Source organism: Ochotona princeps, chromosome 11, assembly GCF_030435755.1.
Source record: "Ochotona princeps isolate mOchPri1 chromosome 11, mOchPri1.hap1, whole genome shotgun sequence".
Lineage (NCBI taxonomy): Eukaryota > Metazoa > Chordata > Mammalia > Lagomorpha > Ochotonidae > Ochotona > Ochotona princeps.
Window position 1 is genome coordinate 46974834 of NC_080842.1, and position 23778 is coordinate 46998611.

At 35.8% G+C, this 23778-nt stretch overlaps 1 protein-coding gene across 1 annotated transcript in view; it reads right to left on the reverse strand.

The window, feature by feature from the left end:
- GRXCR1 (glutaredoxin and cysteine rich domain containing 1) overlaps positions 1-23778 on the reverse strand; it is a 104427-nt gene that overhangs the window by 78837 nt on the left and 1812 nt on the right. The gene's annotated exons all lie outside the window — the stretch shown is intronic.

Consider the following 23778-nt stretch of genomic DNA (forward strand, 5'->3'; position numbering starts at 1 on the left):
AATAGATAATAAATGAGTGAACAAGAGTATGTGGGTCAGGTCTGGCAAGGTAGCCTAGCGGCTAAAGTCCTCGTCTTGTATGTGCTGAGATCCCATATGGACACCAGTTCTAATCCTGGTGGTTTGCTTCCCATCCAGCTCCCTGCTTGTGGTCTGGGAAAGCAATTGAGGACAGCCTAAAGCTTTGGGACCCTTCACCCATGTGGAAGACTCTAAGAAGCTCCAGGCTCCTGCCTTTGGATCAGCTTAACTTCAGCCATTGCAGCCACTTGGAGAGTGAATCAGCAGACTGAAGATCTTCCTCTCTGTTTCTCCTCCTCTCTGACTTTCCAATAAAAATTCATAAACCTTTAAAAAATATTAATAGAACTGCCAACATAGTAGATTAATTGGATGACACCATAATGAAATGACTGAAACACCATGGAAGTGATTTAAAAGAAAGAAAAATGGACATCCCAGGTTCTTAGATATGATATAGTGAGAAGATAACATTACCTATATAATATCCCAGCCCAAAATGTATACTCTGCATCAAATCATGAGAAACCAGCAGGTAATTCACAAACAAAGAAGTATTCTATTAAATAATCGGAGTATATTTAATATTTCGGGCCAAAGTAGGGTATTTCTGAGTAACTACCAGCTCAGAAAATCTATCAGGCAATCTGCTAACATTTTCCTCCAAAGTAGCCCCTCAGTACAGTCTGGGTTGATAGTTGTCTGGGTTTGTTGCAGATTTCTTACCCTTGTGTCTCTGTACTGCTTTCCTGAATAGGCTCTCACATTTCTTGAAGTTCAAATCCTATCTCCTCGTTTGTTACTTTCTGGCATACTAAGGTACAAAATTTACGCTGGCATATTTTTTTTCTTGAAGGTTTTTTTTTTTTTCAATCTTTGCCCATATGGAAAGTTTTATTGTTTTTATACATATGCTTAACTAGCAATTTGGAGTAGAATTAACCATACAATGTCATTTTTCCAAGAGCTGTCCCATTAAATTCCATTGAAGCTTTAAGCTTATATGTGCCCCAACTTAATGTTCTATGTATGTTGCACATACAAAAGATAGAAATATAAAAGTCAATTTTTACGAAATCAAAATGTGGAAATAGGCATTTGGCATAGAGGTTACACCACCATTCAGATGCCAGAATCCCACACCAGTAACTTAATGGAAATATGTGTGCTGGAGGCATCAGGTGATGGAGTCAACTCCTGCCACCCTCATGGGCAATCTGGATTGAGCTCTCGATTCCTGACCCAATCCTGGCTATTGTGGGAAGTTTTTAGTTGAACAGAGGTTCAGTGGAGACTCACTCTCTCTCACTCTCTCTCTTTCTCTCTCTCTCTCTCTTCTTTAGTTTCAAATAAACAAAGCACTTTAATTTTTTTTTAAATCAAAACATGGTATTCATGCCAATGAACAGAAATAGAATAGAAGTCAGGGATGGAGTCATTTTGCTCTCACTGCGATGGACTCAAGCCAGATTCACTGTTTAAAATGTAACTAGGCTAGAACTCCTTACATCCTGACAGGAACAAAGAAAATACACTCATTGGCTGCCTAGGAAATACAGTTACATGTAATTTGTGAAAAGTCTTGCAAACAAGACCTGAACCAAGCTATTCAGATGCTTATAATTGGATCTAAAACATACCCAGTTATTACCAAAGAAGGAAACTCATAAGCCAACATTTAAGATATAGTTCCAGAGTAGAGATCCTAAAAACTACTAAACAGAAAGTGAAAAGAGAGAAGGGCAGGTGCTTCCCCCAGCAATTAAGACACTATGTCCCACATCAGAGTATCTGTGTTCCTTGCTTCTGCTTCCGGATTCTGTAAACCTTAGGAGGCAATGGTGATGGCTCAGTGGCTATGATCTCATCACCCAGTTAAGAGACCTGACCAGCTGCAGCCAATGTAAGCATTTGGGGAGTGAATAAGCAGATGAGGGTTCTATTTGCCTCTCTAATTTTTAAAAACAGAAAGAAACTTTTTTCTTTCATGACAACCCTGCACACTCTGAAGTATAAATTCTTGAAGAAACTGAATTCTAAGGGAAAATGTACAAGTGAAGCAAAAATGGTAATACCATCTGAAGAAGACTGAATCATTATCTCCCCATATCACTTTCCATCTCATGCCTCACATCACTTTTTAAAGTATGTTGCAGCCTATGTTCTAGAAGTGTTCTATGCCAGATACTATAACCTCCTTGTGTATATTAACTAATTTATTCCTTCGAATAAGGATCAGCGCCATGTTCTACAATGTGAAAATCCACACCAGAGTGCTTGCTCAAGTCTCAGCTAGACAGCTTCAGTTCCAGTTCCTTGTTAATGAGTTGGGGAAGTCAGCAAATGTTGGCCCAGGGGCTTAGGCCCCTGTCACCCATTTAGGAGATGCAGAGAGAGTTTCTGGTTCCTGACTTTGGCCTGACCAACCCAGTCATTGTGGCCAGTTGTGGGGAAAAGAGCTTGCTCTTTCACTCTCACTCTCTCACTCACCCTTTGCCTTTCAGATAAGTAAGTCTCTGTAAAAATAAACTCTCAGAATAACCACATGAGTTGGCATGTTTACTATCTTAAATGTATAGATAAGACAACAACAATTTTCCCAGGACTTCGCAGTCAATGGGTGGCTTATAACATTAACATCTGAACCTGGGAGTCTTTTTCAGTCAATGCTCTGCTTAATTCAGATGCCACCTGCTGCTCAGAAACCTCCAGTACTTCTATTCCCAGAAGATCTCAAAATCCAGGATACAAAGCAATCATATTTTCTGCTCACTTATTTCCCTCTCCTCCCATACTGGCTCATAATGCTTTGTCTCCCATCATGTCTTTCCCCTCTTTTATTATTACCCATCATTTTATGTGCTTGTACCTTTTTATCTAATTGTTGACAGCAGGAGTCCTTTGCTGCTAATAGTGATTTTTGCTTGATTTTCTTACCCTTTTGTTGCTGTTATTTTGTTGATTGCATGTATCATAAGTATATTTCAATGCCTAGCAGTTTTCAAAATATATCTATGCTTCAATTGCTTTGAAACGTCTTTAAATTAGACTGGATTTCTTTTGATAATATACTTAGCCGTCTAGCACAGTATCAGATGTACACATTCATTTAACCTGCAAGTATTTATTGAATATTTATTATGTGGCAAAGTACTATGCTAGGCATTCAGGATATAGAAATTTTTTTTACAAAAGCTTCTCCTATGTGAGGAGATGGCTGGGTGGCAGATTTCTATGTCAGAGTCACAGTATATTGCAACAACGGCTCTAGGAAAGTTCCGATTCAGCAATTAACTACCAGGGCACTTGACACTAACCAGAGTGGGTCTTGGAAGCTTGCAGCTAAGTCAATTCTGAAGTTATGTTAAAAGATTGAATTAACTTTAAAAGGGAAATTTCAAGGAGATTCATATGTAAATTTTTAAAAATGGGCTACATACAATGACACTAAAAGGTTGGGACAGCCATGTGGGTATGTGCAGATTATAAGAAGTTCTATGTCCAGGGCCCAGAGTGGTAGCCAGCGACTAATGTCTTTGCCTTGCGTGCACCAGGATCCCATATAGGCACCGGTTCTAATCCCACTGGCACTGTTTCTCACCCAGCTTCCTGCCTGTGACTTGGGAAAACAATCAAGGATGGCCCAAAGCTTTGGGACCCTGCAGCCACGTGGAAGATCCAGGCGAGGATCCTGGCTCTTGGTTTTCAATCAACTCAGCTCCGGCTGTTGGCGGTCACTTGGGGAGTGAATCAGTGGAAGATCTTCCTCTCTGTCGTTCCTCCTCTCTGTATATCTGACTTTCCAATAAAATAAATAAATCTTTAAAAATGAAGTTCAATGTCCAGAGATGAAACTGGAGGGGTCAGAATGGAAAAACAAGGAGAGCTTTCTCCTTCCTATGTGTTTGTGCACACATGTGGTGTTGAATCTTTTGAACCTGCTTGAGCCTGAACTTCGGTAAATTGTTCTCTTTTATGATGAATTGCCTCTACTCAGAAGGAGCAGTCAGGTCTTTCAGGACATACAAAGCATGAGTGTGGCTGTCTGAGATTATAGGTGCAGCAAAGCTGGGCTGGTAAACACTTAGTCAAGTAGACCTTGGAGTTTGAAACTTGAAATCTAGAGAAAGGACCACACAGGAGTTGGAGCCAAGACAGGATTTCCAACAGAGAAAATGACCTTAGGAAAATAGGTTTGTGTGCTAGGGGCTGAGCCAAATTTAAAAATCAGCAGCTTAGCTTTACAAAAGTAAAGTGAACTCTGCAAGAGAGCTGTGATTTCATACGTCTTTTAAGGAGACATCTCAACAGGTTTAAATTTTAATGACAATATTTGAGAATAGAATCTGTAAGGTTGAGTCTCCACATTTTTGGCCAATAAGTACTCACCATATTTTACGTGTATCACATAAGAAATTTATGAAGACAGTAATCACATTTCATTCATTTCTGTGCCCTTATTGCCACATGCAATCCTTAGTAGTACCTGATTCACAATTTGCTTGAGAGATGAATAGTGACTATCATAGCAGTATTTACTGACCACTTAAAATGTGCCAGGTGTTGGATGAAATGCTTAAGAGCACAAACTGCTTTATTGCATAGTGAAGAGTCACTATCATTATCCTCAGTTTACCAATAAAGGAGTTGAAGTTGACAAAATTAAGCATATCTCCCTAGGACACACATCTAGGAAATAGTAGACTAAATCTGAAACCAGGTAATTTCCTTCCAGATGATATAATTTTCACCCCATAATAGAGGGAAGGTGAGCACAGCAGTCATTTAAAACACTATTTAGGAAAAAAAAAAAACACAATATTTTTCTCTTCCTTTTCTCACAAAGAAAAGCATGTGTAAGAGTATGTGAAAAAAAGGTCATGAAAATCAAATTAAAACATAGACTATAAAGAATTAACTTTATTTCTCAACCCAGGTTCCTTTAAATTCAAGACATTTTTAAAGTGATGGAATCAGTCATTTAATCTATCTTTTAAGAACTGAGGGTCCAGGAAAAGAGCCATGTCAATGCAGTTTTTTATATCAACGAAACAGAAATTGATGCTTTAAAGACTTTTTTTTTAAGATTGGGAAATAAAACATTCAGAAGCCAAGCCAGGACTATAAGGTGAATACCTAATGGTTTTCCGTCAAAATTCTCATGACATCACCCTTGTTTAGTAAGTGAACAGAGCAGGAGCATTGCCATGGTGGAGAAGGAGTCTGGTGAGGTTCTTCACGTATGTTTATGCTAGGTTAACTTTCTCAAAAATAGTCTGTTCACTTGTTTTTGCTCTTTGGCCTCCCGTAAGTTACACAAGCAAAATGTCTTGAACATCCAAATCTAGCCACCAGGACCTTTGCTCTTGACCAATCTGAGCTTGTTTTTGCTGGACCACTTCCATCTCCTTCCCATTTCTTTGAGCTTTGTCTGTAGGGTCATGTAGGCAATATTGTGCTCCATCTCCTGTTTTCCCTCCTGGAAGAAATGCCTCATGATCTTAATTCCACCTGATTTATATTTCCACTGAAAACCATGCTCTTTCCTATAGCTGATATGGGTGCTGAAGTTTTCGCAATCATCAAGCAGAGCTTTCAGAATTTTAATGTTAGGATGAGACTTCTGTAAGCTAAACCACCAAGGCATCTACAGTGTTGGTTATTGTTTCTACTGTTAATTGTTGGTCCTTTTCAATGAGGACAAGATTGATTTTTTTTCTTGAAAATGAATGAGGATGTCATTCCATTGTAAATTTTGTCTTTAACAGCATCTCTTCCCTTCTTAAAACAAATTATCCACATGTAAACTGATGGTTTCTTCAAAGGAACTTTTAATAGAACTTTTTACAGAGCATCAATGATTCTGTCGTGCTTCCACCTAAACAGCACCAAAAATTGAGTGTTTGTTTTGGCTTCAGTTTTGTTAGAATTCATGTTGCTCGGACAACTGCACTTTTTAGCTGATGTCTTTAATTCTTAATGCCTCAAACTATATCCTGTTCAGACATGTTATAACAAGTTAGTATGAATTCATCTTGATTTAAAACAAAAATTTGAAATCCATGTGTGCTTTTCTCATAATACAAGTTTTCATTAACTTTTTGGATCTCTCTCTCTCTCTCTCTCTCTCTCTCTCTCTCTCTCTCTCTCTCTCTGTGTGTGTGTGTGTGTGTGTGTGTGTAAAATGAAAGAATCTGAAAAGTTGTGATTAACTAAGAGAATCTGTGAAACTATATCCCAAATTTCCTTGTTTGGTATTTTGTATAGTTACAAAAGAGATAGTATTCTCAGTAAAGGAAATGTAATTAATTGTGCTGTCTTTGCAGATTTTCCAATATTTCCTTTAACTGAAAAATGTACATAATTATATTACTATGCCTAAATCACCAGGCACCCTGCAGTACACATCTTACAGCCTTCAAGCACCTGGAATTTTCCTTGAATTGAAAATGAACCTCCTTGAATTCTGAAAGAATAGTGCCAGTATTGACTATTGACAATGGACTCAACAACATTTTTTGTTATAAAAAGAAGCCAAATTATTTGCAAAGATGATAGTTATTGCTCTCAGATTATAGAAATTAAAAACATCTTAGTCTATAATACATCACCAGAGACTGGACAATTTGCAACAGAAAAAATGTTCCTAGATTCAGTTGAGGAGCTGAGAAGCCCAAGGCTGGATGACTGCATCTGGTAAAGTTTTCATACAGTGTCCTAATATTGCAGAAGTCAGATAGGAAGAGAGCGTGTGCTTATAAGAGAGAAAATGGAGCCACTCTCCAGTAATAAATGCATTAGTGCAGTTATGAGGGTTCTATTTGCATGACCCAAACACTTTCAACTTAGCCCCACCTCACAACGTTATCACATTGGGGAATTAGTGTTCCAAAATATGAACTTTTGGGGATGTAACATTCTGCCTAAGACCCTCAAAAGTCATTTTGTTCTTAGAATGTAAAATATATTCATTCTATCCTAATAATCCCAAAGTTGTAACTCATGCTGCCATCAGCTCAAAGATCTCAGCTGAGACTCACCACACATTTCTTCTATCAGTGAGCCTGTAAAATCAAAACAGCTTATCTGTTCCCAAAATGCAATAGCAGGACAAGCATAAGACACATACTCGTGTTCCAAAATGGAAAAACAGACAAAAAGAAAGGGGTAATAGGCCCTGAACAAGTCTGACATCCAAGAGGGAATGGAGCATGTCTTAAAGCTGAAGGATAACCTTTTACTCCTTGTCTGCCTGCAGAATACACCAGATCCACCTCACCCCCATGGTTATTCTGAGCAGTTCATGTTTCAGCTCTCATCTAGGAGCTACACATTCAGGCCTGCAGGTTTCCCAGGTGGGCACTGAATGCTACTGCTGGATCTACTGTTCTGGGTTCTCAAGGACAACAGACCCACTTCCATGACCCCAGCAGACTTTGGCCTGCTAGTGACTCTTTTTGGTAGCCCTATCTCTGTGGCAAGTTTCTGCCTGGACCCAGAACTTTTGTTGCATCTTTTGAAATTTATGTGAAGGAAGGAATACTTTTGCAGCTGTTGCATTCTATACGTCTATAGGCTCATGACTGCATGGACACTTCAGTGCCTTTGGTTTGTACCCTCCAAAGTGACATTCACCTAATGATAAGTAGTGTTGCACTAAAACGCAGGGAACAGAGTCCAAGGGCAGTCCTGAGTTCATGGATTGTCCCCTGAAGTATTCTGCCTTACAAGAGCTCCAGGGATGTGAGGAAAGGATAACCCAGAAGACCTCTGAAATTCTTCCATGCTGTCTTCCTATTGCCTTGACGATTAGCATCAGTTTTCTTCTATTCGTGTTTATCTCGTTAACAATCTATCACTTACACACACCCTTGCTTTGATTTTTCAAAAGTGCTTTTTTTCCTTTGCAAGGCTACACTGTGGATTTTCTGTAATTTTGCTCTCTTTTAATTAAAGAGTCAGTCTTCAGTTAGTTCTTTCCTTTCTTGTCTTAGTATATGCAACTAAAGCTAATGAATCAGCTCTTGGTTTTACTGCATAAATACTTATGCCATCAATGCTGTTTTGTCTCTATTTTGGCCTTTCATAAAGCCCTCAGACACTCAGCCAAGCTGTCTGCAATGTTGCAACAACTGATTCTTGTTCCAGTTACCAATAACATTTTACCTCTTTCCAGCTTAGATCACATCAGGATGACCTTTGCTCTCCACATTTCCGCTGACGTTCTTATCATGATGACTTAAACAATCTCGTATAAACTCTGGACTATTCCCTAGTCTCTGTCTGAGCCCACATCAGAACTATGACTAATTCTCTTATCTTGGCATTCTAGGCTTTTTCCAGGATTCACTTTTAGTTGTTCTAGCCTTTGCAAAAGAAACTACTCTAAAGCCACTTCCACATCTTCATGTATTACTATAGGAATAGGCCCTCTTTTAAAGAACAATTTTCTGCTTGATTCAATTTTCTGTCCTTATTCTCAAATATCCGAAACTGGACCATTTATAAAAGAAAGAAGTTTATGTGGGTTATAGGTCTGGAGGCTGCCAAGCCCAAGACTGAGTGGCTGTTCTGGGGAGGGCCTCATGCTGTTTCCAAATGTGGCAGAAACCAAAAATGGGAAGATGACATGTGTATGGGAGAAAAGAGGATCAAACTCCTGCAGAAGCTAATGTGACCCTGTGAAAAAAGAATCAACCAATTCAGAAGGACTATGCCCTCCGGATCAAGACATCATTCATCAAGACATCAGTCCCACCTCTCAACACTGCCACCATGAGGAATTAGGTTTCCAATGCTGAAATCTGGAGGATACACTCAAGCCACACATCTACATTAGTCCTTGACAACACATGGCTCCTATAGTGAACAATGGTTCAGCCACAATATCAGTAATGCATGGTGGTAGGCATTTGGCATAGCAGTTAGAATGTGTGCATGCCATAATAGCACTTAGTTCTGGATCTACTCCTGATTCCAGCTTCCTGCTAGTGAGCATCTTGGAATTCAGCAAGTACTCAAGTAGTTGGACTCCCGCTAACCATCCACATGGGTATAAGTCCATGACTCCAAGTTTCGGCCCCTAGAATGGGTCATTGGAGGCATTTGGGAAAGTGAATCAATAAATAGAAGACTTTCCACTATCACTGGTTCACCACCTCACTTCCTCTACAAAAAAACAAAAAAGAAAAAATACAATTGCCGTTTTAGTTAACATAATAAGAGGCCATAGCAAAGGCATACTAAAGTATTGTAATACTACAGGGGGTAGGAGATAAATGGTTCTAATAATATAATCTGCCACTGAGGGTTGGTGTTCCAATAGAAAAAATAAGGTTAATATCAAGTATAATAGAAAAAATAATAGTCATTCCAAAATGTTCTGCCCACCATGTGAATGTTATTTTAGACAGTAGAAAAGACTTCATAAACATGATGACTTTCCTACCTTAAGATAGGAAGACTATCTTTGATTATTTGGTTCCCATGTGTTAACAATAAAAAGAGGAATTTCCAAAGTTGTTACAAGGAAAACAAAGTTAAAGAAGGAGTAATACTGGAAGCAGAGGTGACAGTGGCACAGGACAATAAGTGAGGGATGTGGACAGCCTGGGAAGCCAGACATTTGATGGAGTCAGTTGTCCTCTAAAGCCTGCAAAGGGAACCAGCAAGGCCAGAAACTTGGTATTAGTCCCATTAGACTCATTTCTGCCTTCTGATTTCCAAAACTCTCAAGTAGGAAATCTGTGTTGCTTTAATCCATTAAATCAGTGGTAATGTTTCAGAAGCAAAAGAGAATAAATATGTCAGGCGAGGAGTAATCATTGTCTACACTTTTCCAAAATAGTGTTCTTCTTTACTTTTCACAGGAACTTCAGGGATAATCTAAATACGAAAGACTATTTTTTTATTTATAGGGAAATAATGAACCCAACCCTTGAGCCCATCCAACTCACCTCTCCTTCCAAAGCAAGAGGACACTCACGTAGTCTCCAGCAGTTTCATACTATTTCTACCAATTCTCAATGCCATGTCATTACTTATATACAAATTACAGAAAAAAGCAAATGCATTCTTTATATCCTAACCTTTTTATGAATCAATAAAACACAGCACATTTCTATTATTTACTTTGGTAATTGTAAGGACATACTGAAAAACCATAATATAATCTATTTCTTCCCTACTGATGAAATATTCTAAGGCATAATTTGTTAGTAACTCAGTAAAAGAATGAATTGAGAGACAAAATGAAATGAAGTAAATCTTAGTTAAGTATTAGAAAACACAAATCAAATTCCCATAATAGAAAATTTCTAGATGATATTTTATTTTGTTTATAATTTTATATATCCTTTACAAGGACTGAGGAATTGATATATTTATATATTGTGTCAGTTTATAGGCTACAAATGTTTATATTACTGGATTTCAGAGAAAATACTACAAACCTTACCAGTTTGAGTAGGTCACTGAAAGAATGCAGGTCTAACCCTGCTGTTATATTGTTTTTTAAGGCATAGAAACAAATGTTCACTACTCAAGTTCACACAATCTTTCTTCTCCTTAACCAAGTATTCCACCAGAGCGTTCCATAGAATATCTCATTTCAGCTATTGTGTTCTTGATCTCCAGGATTCTAACTTGAATTTTTTTTATTTCTATTTCTTTGTCAAACTTCTCGTGTTGTCCAAGAATTGACATCCAAAGTTCACTTAATTTTCTATCCATATATTCTTGTAACTCCTTGACTTTCTTTAGGAAAATTATTCTGAATTCTCTGTCAGTCATTTCATAGATTCTGTTTTCTTCTGAATCCACCACCAAGCTTGTGTTATTTTTCTTTGTAATTTTCTGACTTATTACAATCCCTGGGTCCTTGTGTTGATGCCTGCACATTTGATGAGATGGAGACCTCTTCTGATAGTTGCAGGTGTCCTCTGGCAGTGACAGACCTTTGCTAGTTAGTCTAGTTAGGGACTCTACTTGGGCTGGCTGGTTGCAACCCCACATTTGAATTTATCCAGTCAGAGGAAAAAAAGGAAAAAAAAAGAAAGAAAAAAAATGTACAAAACTTGTAGGATTTATAGGATAGCACCAAAATTGCAAATATACAAGTCATAATTAGCACTAAAAGGAAATGTAAAACATTTTGTTAAAGGTGGATGGCTTACTTGAAGAAACAATGGCAGAAAGTATCCCTGGAGAAAGATGTAAATATTCAGCTAGAGGAATGCCAACAGACACTACTTTTATTAAAAAAAGAAAACTATCACAGGCCATATTATAGTCAGAAGATGCTGAAAGTGGAATGATAAAATAAGTAAACAATGTATGAGTGAGTTTCAATAACCCAACAACAGACACTCAGCAATAACCAAACAAGCCAGGGGGAAGTGAGATGGTACTTTCGAAGTTCTGAAGAAAGACTCAAACTTCTATCAAGGACACAGTAGCAAGCAAAACTATCCTTTGGTAATGAAGGAAATACAAAACTCCCTCCAAAAACAAACCTGAGAAAATACATAACCACAAGACCCATTTTGTAGAGATAATTTAAGACAGGTTAAAAAAAAAAGAAAAGAAAAAAATAGCATGAGTAACATAAGAATCTGAAGACATAAAAACTCCCTGGCAATCCTAAGCACATAGACAAACTGAATTTCCTAATGTTGTAATGGTGGTGTGTAAAACATAAATCTCTAGTATAAATGTCAAAACCAAATATGTAATATTAAAAGCTATGAAATTGCTTTTGACATCAAATATTGAAAATGTGGGATTAGCAGTGAAGTGTGAAGTATGTGTGCATGTGTGTGAGAGAGAGATCAATAATAGGCTGCCATCAGCATCAAACACCCTCTTATGGTTATGGTTTTTTGTCGGATAGTAACATCAAAGCAAAAGCTTACAGTAGACTTATTAAAAATAAAAATAATTAAAATACAATGAAAAAGAAAATCACTGAATTACAAAACAGCCTACAAACCATGGACAAAATGGCAGTAAGAGGTCTTTGCTATCAGTATCTACTCTGAACATATATATATGGACAGAGAGAGGTGCAACATCAGAGCACCTAAGCATATAAAGCAAGGTATAATAATCCTTCTTTAAAATATTTATTATTAGTAGTATTAGTATTAGTATTATTGCAAAGGCATATATACAGAGAGGAAGAGAGACAGAGAGGAAAATCTTCCGTCCGATGATTCACTCCCCAAGTGGCCACAACGGCCGGAGCTGAGCCTCTCCGGAGCCAGGAGCTCCTCCGGGTCTCCCACACGGGTGCAGGGTCCCAAGGCTCTGAGCCATCCTTGACTGCTTTCCCAGGCCACAAGCAGGGAGCTGGATGGGAAGTGGGGCTGCAAGGATTAGAACAGGCAAGCATATGGGATCCCGGCACCTGCAAGGCAGGGACTTTAACCACAACACTATCATGCTGGGCCCACAAGTTATAATAATCTTAAGGGAGCAATAGATTACAGTTCATAATAGTAGGAAATTTTAGGACCCCCATTTTCAGCTACGGACCTGTCACCCAAATAGAAAAGCCAGAAAGAAACATCAAGTTTATACAACACTCTACCTAACAGATGCAAAATACACATTTATCCCAATGCCTATGCATAGAATATTCTCTTGATGGAGAAATATCTACTCTACAGTCCCATGCTTACCATAGAACTGTTCACAGTAATCAAAACATGAAATCCACCTGATTGCCCATAAAGAAATAAATGAATAAAAATGTGATATGTGCGCATATATGTGTATATATGTGTATGTGTGTATATGCAATGAAATACTACTCAGTCACAAAAAATGTATGAAATTCTGTAATTTGTGACAACATGGATAATTCTGGAGAATGTTAAATTAAGTGAAATTAACCAATATGTGATCTGGTATATGCACAGAATATAAAAAAACTTGATTTCATAAAAAGGAAAGAGTAGATTGGTGATAGGTTACCAAAGGCTTAAGTTACCTGAAAGCAGGTGGTAGTTGAAAAAAATGTTAGTTAAAGGATATATAATTAGAGTTAGGTAGGGGGCATACCTTCAATGTGCAAATAGGAAAATATAATGAGACAACATGTTGGTAATTGATTGCCTGGGGTAAAGGGACTTGTGGGAGAAAAGAAAGTGGCCAGAGGAAAGAGAAACAGAGAATGGCTACAAACAACTATGGAATTTTTTTTTTGGATGATGATATATTCTTAACTGTGGAGAACTTTTTTACAGTTCCACAAACATATTAAGTATCACTGAATTGCTCCCTTTACGTGAGTAAGTTGTATGATGTGAACTATTTATCAATAAAGCTTTTTAAATACATAAAGCAAATTTAGGAATATGAAGTGCTAATGCTCAAACTTTGGGTCCAAGAATTTACAGGGCAGCTCCAAGTCATTTTGTGGAAATTACAGATTTTCTCAGCAAGCTCTTTTGAAGTCAACGTTTTGACAGTTTAAGCTGAAGCAATCAAATCTAAAGTTGTACAAATTAAAATGTCATGAATATACAAAAATCATGATGAAGAATGGCAGCTGGTCCATCTTATTTATATTACTTGTCAGTCCCTTGAATTAAATATGGAAAATTCAAATCATCTATCATTAGTATACTCAAACGGAAAATTCTGACAAGTACCCTGAATCCTTTGTCCTGATAAATTTTCATCAACGGATTGATACATCCTGATTGAGAATAGGAATGTGAGGAATTATGGGTACTATTTGCACAGTGTATAAGAACTCAGTCTTTAAGACAAATGAATGCATAGGTATGCTACTTACCATCTGGGTACATTGGTTATGGTACTCAGTATCTTAGAGCTTGCACCAGCTTACCAGTTCGTGTTTGATGCATAGCAAACACCACTAACTGAATAGAATACAACCTTAACCATGAATGGCACACATGAATCAGTAAGCTGTCATTCGACTGATATGGGCTGAGCTATGTGGGGCTTGGTTTAAAACCAGTTAAGCCCATAAATGTTCCTTGTGTCACTCATTCTTCTGGGACCAGTGAGCTTCAGGCAGCATGATCTTTGATGGGGGTGGACAATGGTAAGCCCAGTCAGGCACGCACATTTCAGCCTCTGTGTTACCATACCTATTAACATCCCATTGGCCAAGGAAAGTCTTGCGGTAAGACTGAACTCAGCACTCTAGAGATTCACTCTTCACTCAGGTGGCCATGGTAAAAGCTTATCGGTGTATTATCCTTCCACAAGGGAACATGAAAAGCAATGAAGGAAATTATTTATCTGCCATAGAGTCCTAATCTTCTCATGGACCAAAAAAACTTAACATCAATCATGATAGAATAATTGCTAACTTAAAATGTTCATTTTCTAATTCCTGTAAATTAGTAAATGAGTTTCTTTTCCCAGTGAAAGAGACCTTCACACATGAATGCCTTCCAGTATCAAGATAGGAAGACTATCAGGGATTATTTGGATGAATTCAATATAATAATGAAAATTCTTGGAAAGGGGAATAGGGAAGAGTTAGAGAAAGAATAATAATAGAAGCAGAAGTGAGATTGATGCAGACCATGAGCCAGAGAATGTGAACAACATCAGGAGCAAGAAATTTCAAGGAGTCAATTCTGCCCCCGTGCCTCCAGGGAGAAACCAGCCATGCAAAAACGTCACGTCAGCCCCATTAAATCCATTTCAGGACACCAACCTCCAGAACTACAACGTGAGAAATTCACATTGCTTTAAACCACTGAGTTGGGATAATTTTTCTTAACAACAATGGAAAACAAATCTACTAGATGAGAGATAACCATTATTTACTCCCTCCTCAATAGAATGTGGGCTTTATTTTTCAAGGAACTGCATCAGTAATCTATTTGTCAACAGCTGTGTGTTCCTTGGCCAGCAGAACGGGGGATGTCTGCTTGAGACAGTATGGAAGGAAGTAAGCTGGACCACAAGACACAGCAAAGCAGTGCTTCTGCCAGAAGCTCCACAAGCACGATTCTGATGGCTGCCAAAGGAAGCCATGCATAAGACAGCCATGAGAGAGCCTGTGCACGCATTTTCACACCAAAAGTTAATAGTACGTAACTGCTGTAGCTCACTGCTCTGAGCTGTGCGTACGGTTTGGAAGGGTAGGAGGGGAGCTGGGCCAGTGCCGTGTCCTGCTGCCCCTGGCTGCTCCCCTACAATCTCTAGACCCACCAACTTTCCCTGAGATCATAACCCATTCCCCTTTTCTCCCTTAATTAATGTGGTATTTATTAAGTCTCCACCACTTTGATACTCTGACTGTATCCCCATTCACTTTCCACTGAATTGTAATTCCCAAGAGGTTTGACTTCTAATGAAAATGATCTCTTGCAATTCAAAACTTGTCCTTTACTGCTGTACTCTGTTTGCGGATTGGTCCAGTTTGTATAGAGCTCTCAAACAGAATAGATCCTCAATTCATGCTGATAAGTACATCAAACACACAAAAGTAATAACTTAATTTTAATATCTTAAGGTTGGCACTTATGAATCCATTAAATAAGGAATACTTCTACCTTGTACTTTATTAACATTTTGGGAGAGTTACAAAGAATGAAATATACATTTACTTCTTCCATATCAATTAAGTGTTCTAAGGCATAATTTTATCAGCAAAAGGGTGACATAATAGATTATCAGAAAATTAAAATCGAACAAAAAAGTTAAACCTGAGTTCAGCAGACTTGAATACATTAATGATAGCCCCCTTTTTGAAAAGTTTTAAAAGATTTTTGATTTATAATATTACATTTTCCTTATAAGCAACAATGACTAAGATACTGACATACTTGTATAGTGTGACAGTTTATCGACTATTTAATGTTTATATTATTGAATTTCAGAGAAGATTTTTTAAAAGCTATATCAGCATAAACGAGCCCACTAAAGCAACTTTGGTATTTATATTGGCTTTCAAAGTTTGGAAAGAAATGTCCAGTCTTCAAGCTCACAAATTCTTTCTTCTGCTTTACCAAGTCTTCCATTAAAACATTCTATTGCTTTTTTAATTTCAGTTATTGCACTCTTGAGGTCTAGAATTCTTATTTGAACTTTCTTAATTTCTATTTCTTCGTCAAATTTCTCATGTTGTCCATAAATTATTTTCCATATTTCACTTAATTTTCTGTCTGTATTTTCTTGTAGTTCCTTGAATTTCTTTAAGAGAATTACTCTAAACTCCTCTTCAGTCATTTCATAGATTTTCTTTTCCTCTGAGTTTTTCAGATTCCTTTGATCCTTATGTTGATACCTGGACATCTGATGAGATGGTGGCTTCTTCTGGTATTTGCCCGTGTTCTTTGGTGGTGACAGACCTTTACTAATTAGTCTAGCCTGTGATTCTGGATGGGCCGGCTGATTACAACCCCGAACATTAGAAATTATCCAATCAGAAGAGAAAAAGAGAAAAGAAACAAAAAGAATGAAGGAATCTGATGGATTTTAAAGAATAGCATTAAAATGTCAATTATAGAAGTTATTACTAAGAGAGACTTGGGAAGGGGAAAAGATGTAGAAAACTTAAAGAATTAATGGCAGAAAATTTTGCAAACCTGGAGAAAGGACAAAATCCCATTAAAATATACCATAAGCAAAGTAAAAGGGCATAGATCATATTTAAAGGATGGAAAAATTCTTCTAAGTCATATTATGTTCAAAATGTTAAGGATCAACTACTAAGAGAAGATCCTGAAAACAGAAAGAAAACATAAGCAAATAACATATAAGGAAGTCAAAATACATTTACTAATAGACTACTCAGCAAAAACCTTTTAGACCATGAGAGTATATGTTTGATATGCTGAAGAAATTATAAAACTCCCATCAAGAATACTGTACCTAGAAACACTATCCTTCAGCAATGAAGAAAAGATAAATTTCCCTATATAAACAAAGTCTGAGAGACCTATTATTAAATCTGTCTTAAAATACAGATAAAAATAAAGGATGGTTCTTCAAAAAAAGGACACCAACAAGTAAAATCAAAACCTGAAAATATAAAAAACATTGGATTGTAATGATGGTATGTAAGTCACTTATATCTCTAATATGAAGATCAAAAGCTACCAGAAATAATTATAATAATCCATTAGATGATAATATGATATTAAAAATGTTACATTGTGACATCAAAACTCAAAATGTGGGGAAAGCAATAGAGTGAAAGAATAAATTGTTGTATAAGTGTGTGTTCGTAACTCTTATTATCTTAAATTAGCTAGTTATAAAGATGTTTTTAAAGTCTCATAGTAATAGCAAAGTCTATAATACATACACTAAAATCAGAAAGCAAAGCTTTAAAATATACCATAAAAGAAAAAAACAGTTACAGTAAAAGAGGAAAAAAGCATCTACAAAACTGTAAAATAATGAACAAAATTTAGTAGTAAGTCCTTACTTCTGAATAAATTTCACGAATGTAAATGGATTAAAGTATCCAATCCAAAGACAAGGAAAGAATGAAGGGATGGAAAAAAGTAAGACAATAGGCTCACTTCACAAGCAAAAACAGAAAGACTTAGAGCTAAGGGATGGAACAAGATATTCCAGGCAAATAGGAACCAAAAGAGAGACAGAATAAATAATATGGAATTATAAACAACTTTAAGCAAAATATTAAAAAGAAACTTTAAAAGGCCATTATGTGATGATCAAAGAGTTAATTAAGCAAAAATAATGTAGTGATTGTAAACAAATATGGACCCAAGATCAGATTATCTAGGCAAATATTAATAAATCAAAAAGAAGAGCTAGACCACAACCGAATAGTAGTAGGGCTATTAACATGTCAGTTTAGTAATCAGCAGAAATTAATAAGAAAACATTGTAATTAACCTGCAATACAGAACAAATAGACCCTACAGACATGAGTAGAATATTCTATCAACAGATGCAGAATACATTCTCAGATGGAATATTCTTCAGATTAAGAAATATCTATACTCACATGTTTTACAGCACTATTCAAACTAGCTAAAAACACAGAATCAAATCTAAGTGTCCACAACGGAATGTAATAAAAATATGATATATAGATGGATATAGATATGTATACATATCTACATATCTATATCCATCTATATCACATATCTATATCCATCTATATATCTCTCTATATCTATATATATCATAATGGAATACTATTCAGTCATTAACCAATATTAAATCCTGTCTTCAATAATACGAATTATTATGAAGAAACTGTATGAAACAAAATGAGTCAAGCACCAAAAGACAAATGCCATGTGACCTGATTCACACAAGAATATGAAAACTTGACCTCATAAAAGGAGTGAGTAGAGTGCCAGGTCTTAAGTTGTTTGGACAAAAGAAGGAATGCAAATAGGTTGGTCAAAGGACATATAAATCCAATTGGATAGGGAGAATATTTTTGAAGTATGCAAACTATGAAAATATTAGAGCTAAAAAGGGAATAAGTGATTGCCTAGGTCCAAGAGGTTTGTGGGGAGAAGATCAGCAGTGAGAGGGGGAAGGACCAGGCAATGACTATGAATGGTTATGGAGTTTATTTGTGGATGGTGATCTGTTCTTAAACTGATGTGTGGGGATTTTATGCACAACTTTAAAAACATGTCAAATATCATAGGGTGCATTTTTAATGATTGAAGCATATGATGTGGATTCTATATCAATAATTTTTTAATTAACTGCATGAAGCTTAAAGAAACACCAGTTACTGATTCCCTAAATATGCAGCAACCACAGGCTGTCAATAACAGTCTATTAAGTAGCTTCATCTCTGGATGAATTTCCATGGAGTTTTCTCAGCACACTGCTGAGAAGTGTGTTCAGACAGAAAATGCTCAAGCAACCAAGGCTGCACAAATTAAAATGTGATGACGTATGAGTGGAAGAGAGATATTCCGTCTTCCTTGTACATCCATTGAATTAAAGGCAGAAAGTTTTAATAAAATGCAAAGAACTTGTATAAGTCAGTGTTCATGGTTAGTTACTATTACTTCTGGAGACTTGAAAGATGAAGAGTCCTTGGTTAAACAGATTTTGTTTTTCAGTTAGAATTAGAATGCAAGTGAACGCTGAAGAAAATGATTAAATAATGATAATATAAGAGAAAGACTAACAGAACAACATTGGGAAAATGAAGAATGAATTGTAAACTCTAGGAGATACAAACAGAAATTCTCTGTAAATAGGAAATGATGCTGAGTTTGTGCTTGAATTGTTTGAGGATCTGCCTTATTATTCTCATATATCACTGAAAATTCTATGGATGTGGGAGGCTTTATTCTGCATGTTGTGTAATGCCGTGTCTGGTCCATAATAGATATGCCATAAATGCTTGATAAGTGAATGATTGGAGCAGTGTTGAAGATTAAGCACTAGAGAAAAGCTGAAATGAAGTGCTCTTAGATCCCTTCATCATGCAAATTGTTGTCTTCTGCAATATGGAAGCTCTTCAAATCCAAAACAGACAGAAGCAGAATAAAATAACTCCTGCCTAGGGAATTTCACTACTTCACTCATTTTGAAAAAAGAACATCAGTTGAGGAACTACTCGGTGTCAATGCCTAATACCGTGATCGGGGTAGAAAAGGGACAGTCTGTGGAAGGAGGTCACAAAACTCAAATTCTCTTTTGATGCATAATCATATAGTAGTAGTTCCAACTCAATTTCTGTGTTTTTTCCTTCCTGACTTTTGGAGGCCAAGTTATTTTATTATTGTTATTTTTTAGTGTAGTTCATTGCATCATTTTCAATTGTGTCAGAAATCCTAGCGCTTCTTGCCCATTTCCTAGTAAGTGAAAAAATGAAATGTACCTAGTAACAGATTCTTCTTTTCTATGAAATTACATTTTAAAGCTTTTTTGGATAAATGGCATTTAAAAATCCTAAAATGTGGTTCTTGTCATGCAAAAAGGGAGCTCAAATTAGAATTAATTTATTAACAATGATACCACCTCATAGAATAGCTATGAGGAAGAAATACAGCAATGCACAAAAATAAGATCTGCCTGACATTCACCAGGTACTTAGTCAGGGTTAACTATTACTGTTCCTGTGTATTTTCAGAGTGGTCCAAATAAAACACAAGGGTCAAGGAGTCACTGAAAATATCGCCTTGTTTTCTCAGAATATTATTCTGCTACCAGTGCTATACTCTGAACCAGAGGTAGATAAGAAATACTGCCAAGGAACTTCTGCCAGTATATTCCACATTGAGTTAGTGAGCATTACTGCACAACAGTCTTACTGGTGGGAGCTAAATCATCTTTCAGTGTTACTCTTGGACACTCACAACAAATCAATAAAATGCTATGAAAATAATGGGTCTTGATAAACTAAAGCATCATTTAAATCAAATGAAAGCTATTTTACTCTGCTTGAAAAACTGTCTAAAGACAAATGTTAAATAAATGGTAAATTTTATAACTTGCTAATCAAAGATTGAACTCTCCAAAGGCAAATCTATCTCATAACACATGTTATATTTTGTTCATATTTGTCCCTTTTTACTACTTCTTAAGTGTGGGAGTTTTGCAGTTGATGTTGTAATTTTGAAAACTAAAAACATCTAAATAAAACATTCAGGGTTGTTACATTATCAGTCACTTGATTTCCCTGACAATTTCAAAAACAGGTATTATAAAAAATAATTTCCCTGTTTATTTTACAAAATTTTGGGCACAACTGGGTAAAATAATCTATGTGAAAGTCATGTGTCAAATAAAAATTTTCTGCAAGCACCTTATTTTTATTTTATTTATCTTGAAATGTTGCCATGTTTACAAATATATCATATAACAAATACACCTGTAGTTGTATATATAGAAATTATATATTTAAATTCTTAGAAAGAAGCTGCTGAATTATGATGTATATCATAGTTCTTTTCCTTAATCCATGTATTTTCTCTAATATTATGTATTTATATTTGAAGAAGAAGGAATTAAAATTATAGAATATAACAGTGCACTCAAACAGTTTCAGGATAAATCCAGGAAAACATTACCATTTGAAATTTAATCCCATAAGAATAAATTCGCAAAATTATTGGCCTTTATTATCCACTCTAAAAGACCTTAGAAGCATATTTCATGATTCACCCTAAGAGAGTTTAGAAAAATGTTGCTGCTAAGATGTATCCCAAATCTGTCATGCAAACTGGGCAATAAGTTATAATAGTTTTGCAATTTGTTTTGAATTAAATAAATGACTAATGTTTAAAAGAATTTTTTAAAAATTTCTAGTAATCATAAATAAACTATCTAGATATAAATAATCTTAAGTAATACTGAAACAGAGCAACTACATTAGATTATACTAATAAAAGTTATGCTTCTGCTCCCAACTTAATTAATCAGTAAATGAGGATATCAAGGGGAAATATGTCAGCACAGCCTCTCCTCATCGTTAGCCCAGGAAAAATACTTCAGCTAATCTAACCTGATCATCTATCCATGCATACCTTCTTACTTTCCTCACTGTTTGAAGACATAAGACAATTAAGGAATGTTTTCATTTATCTCAAAGAGCTGGATTAATGTACTCTTTAAACTCCAGATTAACGATTTTCAAATCTTGGTGCTTCTAAGAATAACCTAAAAGCTTGTAATAAATGTTTATGTGTAGGCTACAGCTGAATTCTAGGTTTTCATAATTCCAAACTGCCCTCTCTTGGGCATATTTTTGCTATCTTCAGGAGAGATGGGAAATCCAACTACCTGAATGTGAAATGTTGTACTCCATACTGGAGGAGACCCTTGAGTGAGTCAATGAATCATCTTTTGGGGCACTAAAGCAGCCAGATGACCTTTTTCTCCTTGCCTCACAGTCTAGTCACTGCTCTTAACAACCTTGATTGATAACACGTTTCCAGAATTAACCCAGGAGTCTTCAGGATAAAATAATTGACAAGTGAAATAGAAACGATTTATGATACTCTTTAGTAGAAAAATTTCACATAATTACTCCTAAGAAGTAAAAATGTTTTAAAGCAAATTATCTGAAAAACTATTCTCTGTGTCAGTGATAGTTTTGTAATGCAATTGCAATTGTTTGTGAGACAGGAATGACACAGTGGAAAACCAATAGAGAGCAAAATAATTTACAGGGTCTTCCAAATACTTGGCTTATATTTAGAATTTCCCCTCTCAACTTTCAAAGTGAGTGCTTTAAGGTTTTTTTATAACTTAAAACAAGGAGCAACATTTGTCTCTTCAATCATAGTTCCTTGCTCAGTAAGATTGGCCATACACTGGAACCTGAATCAAATTATCTGAGATACTGCAAGCTCAGTTTTTCTTATTGAGAAAAATCAGAATAGTTAGAGCTATTTTCAGGCAATTTTGTAAGGGATATATAATATATATATATATTTTTATATTTTATAATATTTTCTTATAATATATTTTTATAATATACTAATAAAAGGGTTATTTTATAAATATTTTTATATTTTATATTTTATATATTTTAAATATGTATAATACATATACATATATTTTAAATATACAATATATAATATATATATATATATGGATACAGAGAATAAGACATGCCTGGTCATGGCTATAGAAAAAATTCAATAACAATTTCTTTTACCTCCTGATTCTTCTCTGCTACAGGACTGTGAGACACCTGTAGGACCATACTTACTCATCCTGAGACATATGCCTAACACATCTAATATCCCTTAGGACTTACAATTTCCTGAGAAACTGACAAGGACACAAATTAGGTCTCTGCAAGATGTACAGCCAAAGTATACAAATCCAAGAGGGGTTGTTCACACAGCGAGGCCAACGGAATTTCCAACATTTAAAAATGGCAGCTGTGCTCCAAAAGTAAAAACTCTTGGAACTCAAGTTTTGTCCTGGGGAATATTTATGTAGAAATATACCAGGTATTCACTTGATGTTAAAATAATGATGCTGAAACTAAAAATGATGACCAAAATCTGTAATTTCCAACAGTATGCTAATTACATTACTTAAATGATCAATAAAGTACAATGAGATGGGAAACAAATTATCAAATATTTCCTCTTAAAGATGAAGATAAAATAGGTGGGTTTCAATTACTAGAAAAAAAGAAAAAAAGCTTTGCTAGGTTTTTTTCAAAAATAGTGGTAAAATTATACATAGAAAAATGTTAATAAGGATTATAACCTAATCTGATACTAAGTTGATTTTGAAATTTGTTTTATTTTCTGTTTGTGAATTCGTAGGGTTGTCAGGGCAAACACACTAGGCGAATACTTTTTCTCTTGTAGACATTGAAGATTTTAAGATATTTTCCCATGCATGACACTTTTTTAGACTATTTGAATAAATAAATGCAAAGTACCAAAACGAGTACTGCAGCTTTGCAAACAACTCTCCAAATTATAAAGCAATTCAAATAATGACACGCAGTTAACCACAACAAGTGCAGGCATTGTAGAACTTAATTGTTACAATAAATCTTGGTCTACACCTTGGCACAAATTTCTGCATTGGGCAGAACTCAACGACCACTAAAATGATTTTAGCCTAATAGTCACATCTCTAGATATTCATACATGACTGATTTCCAAACTAATAAAACAGAGTTATCAGTTTCTGATTTTGGGTTTCCAACTCTACTCTAAATCTGTAAAATATTTTATATGTAAATTTTACATATGAAAAATATCTCTGCCCTTGATTTTTTCCTTTACCGGAAATTATACTTGTCCTCACAATGTGAACTTGTAAAATCAAATAATT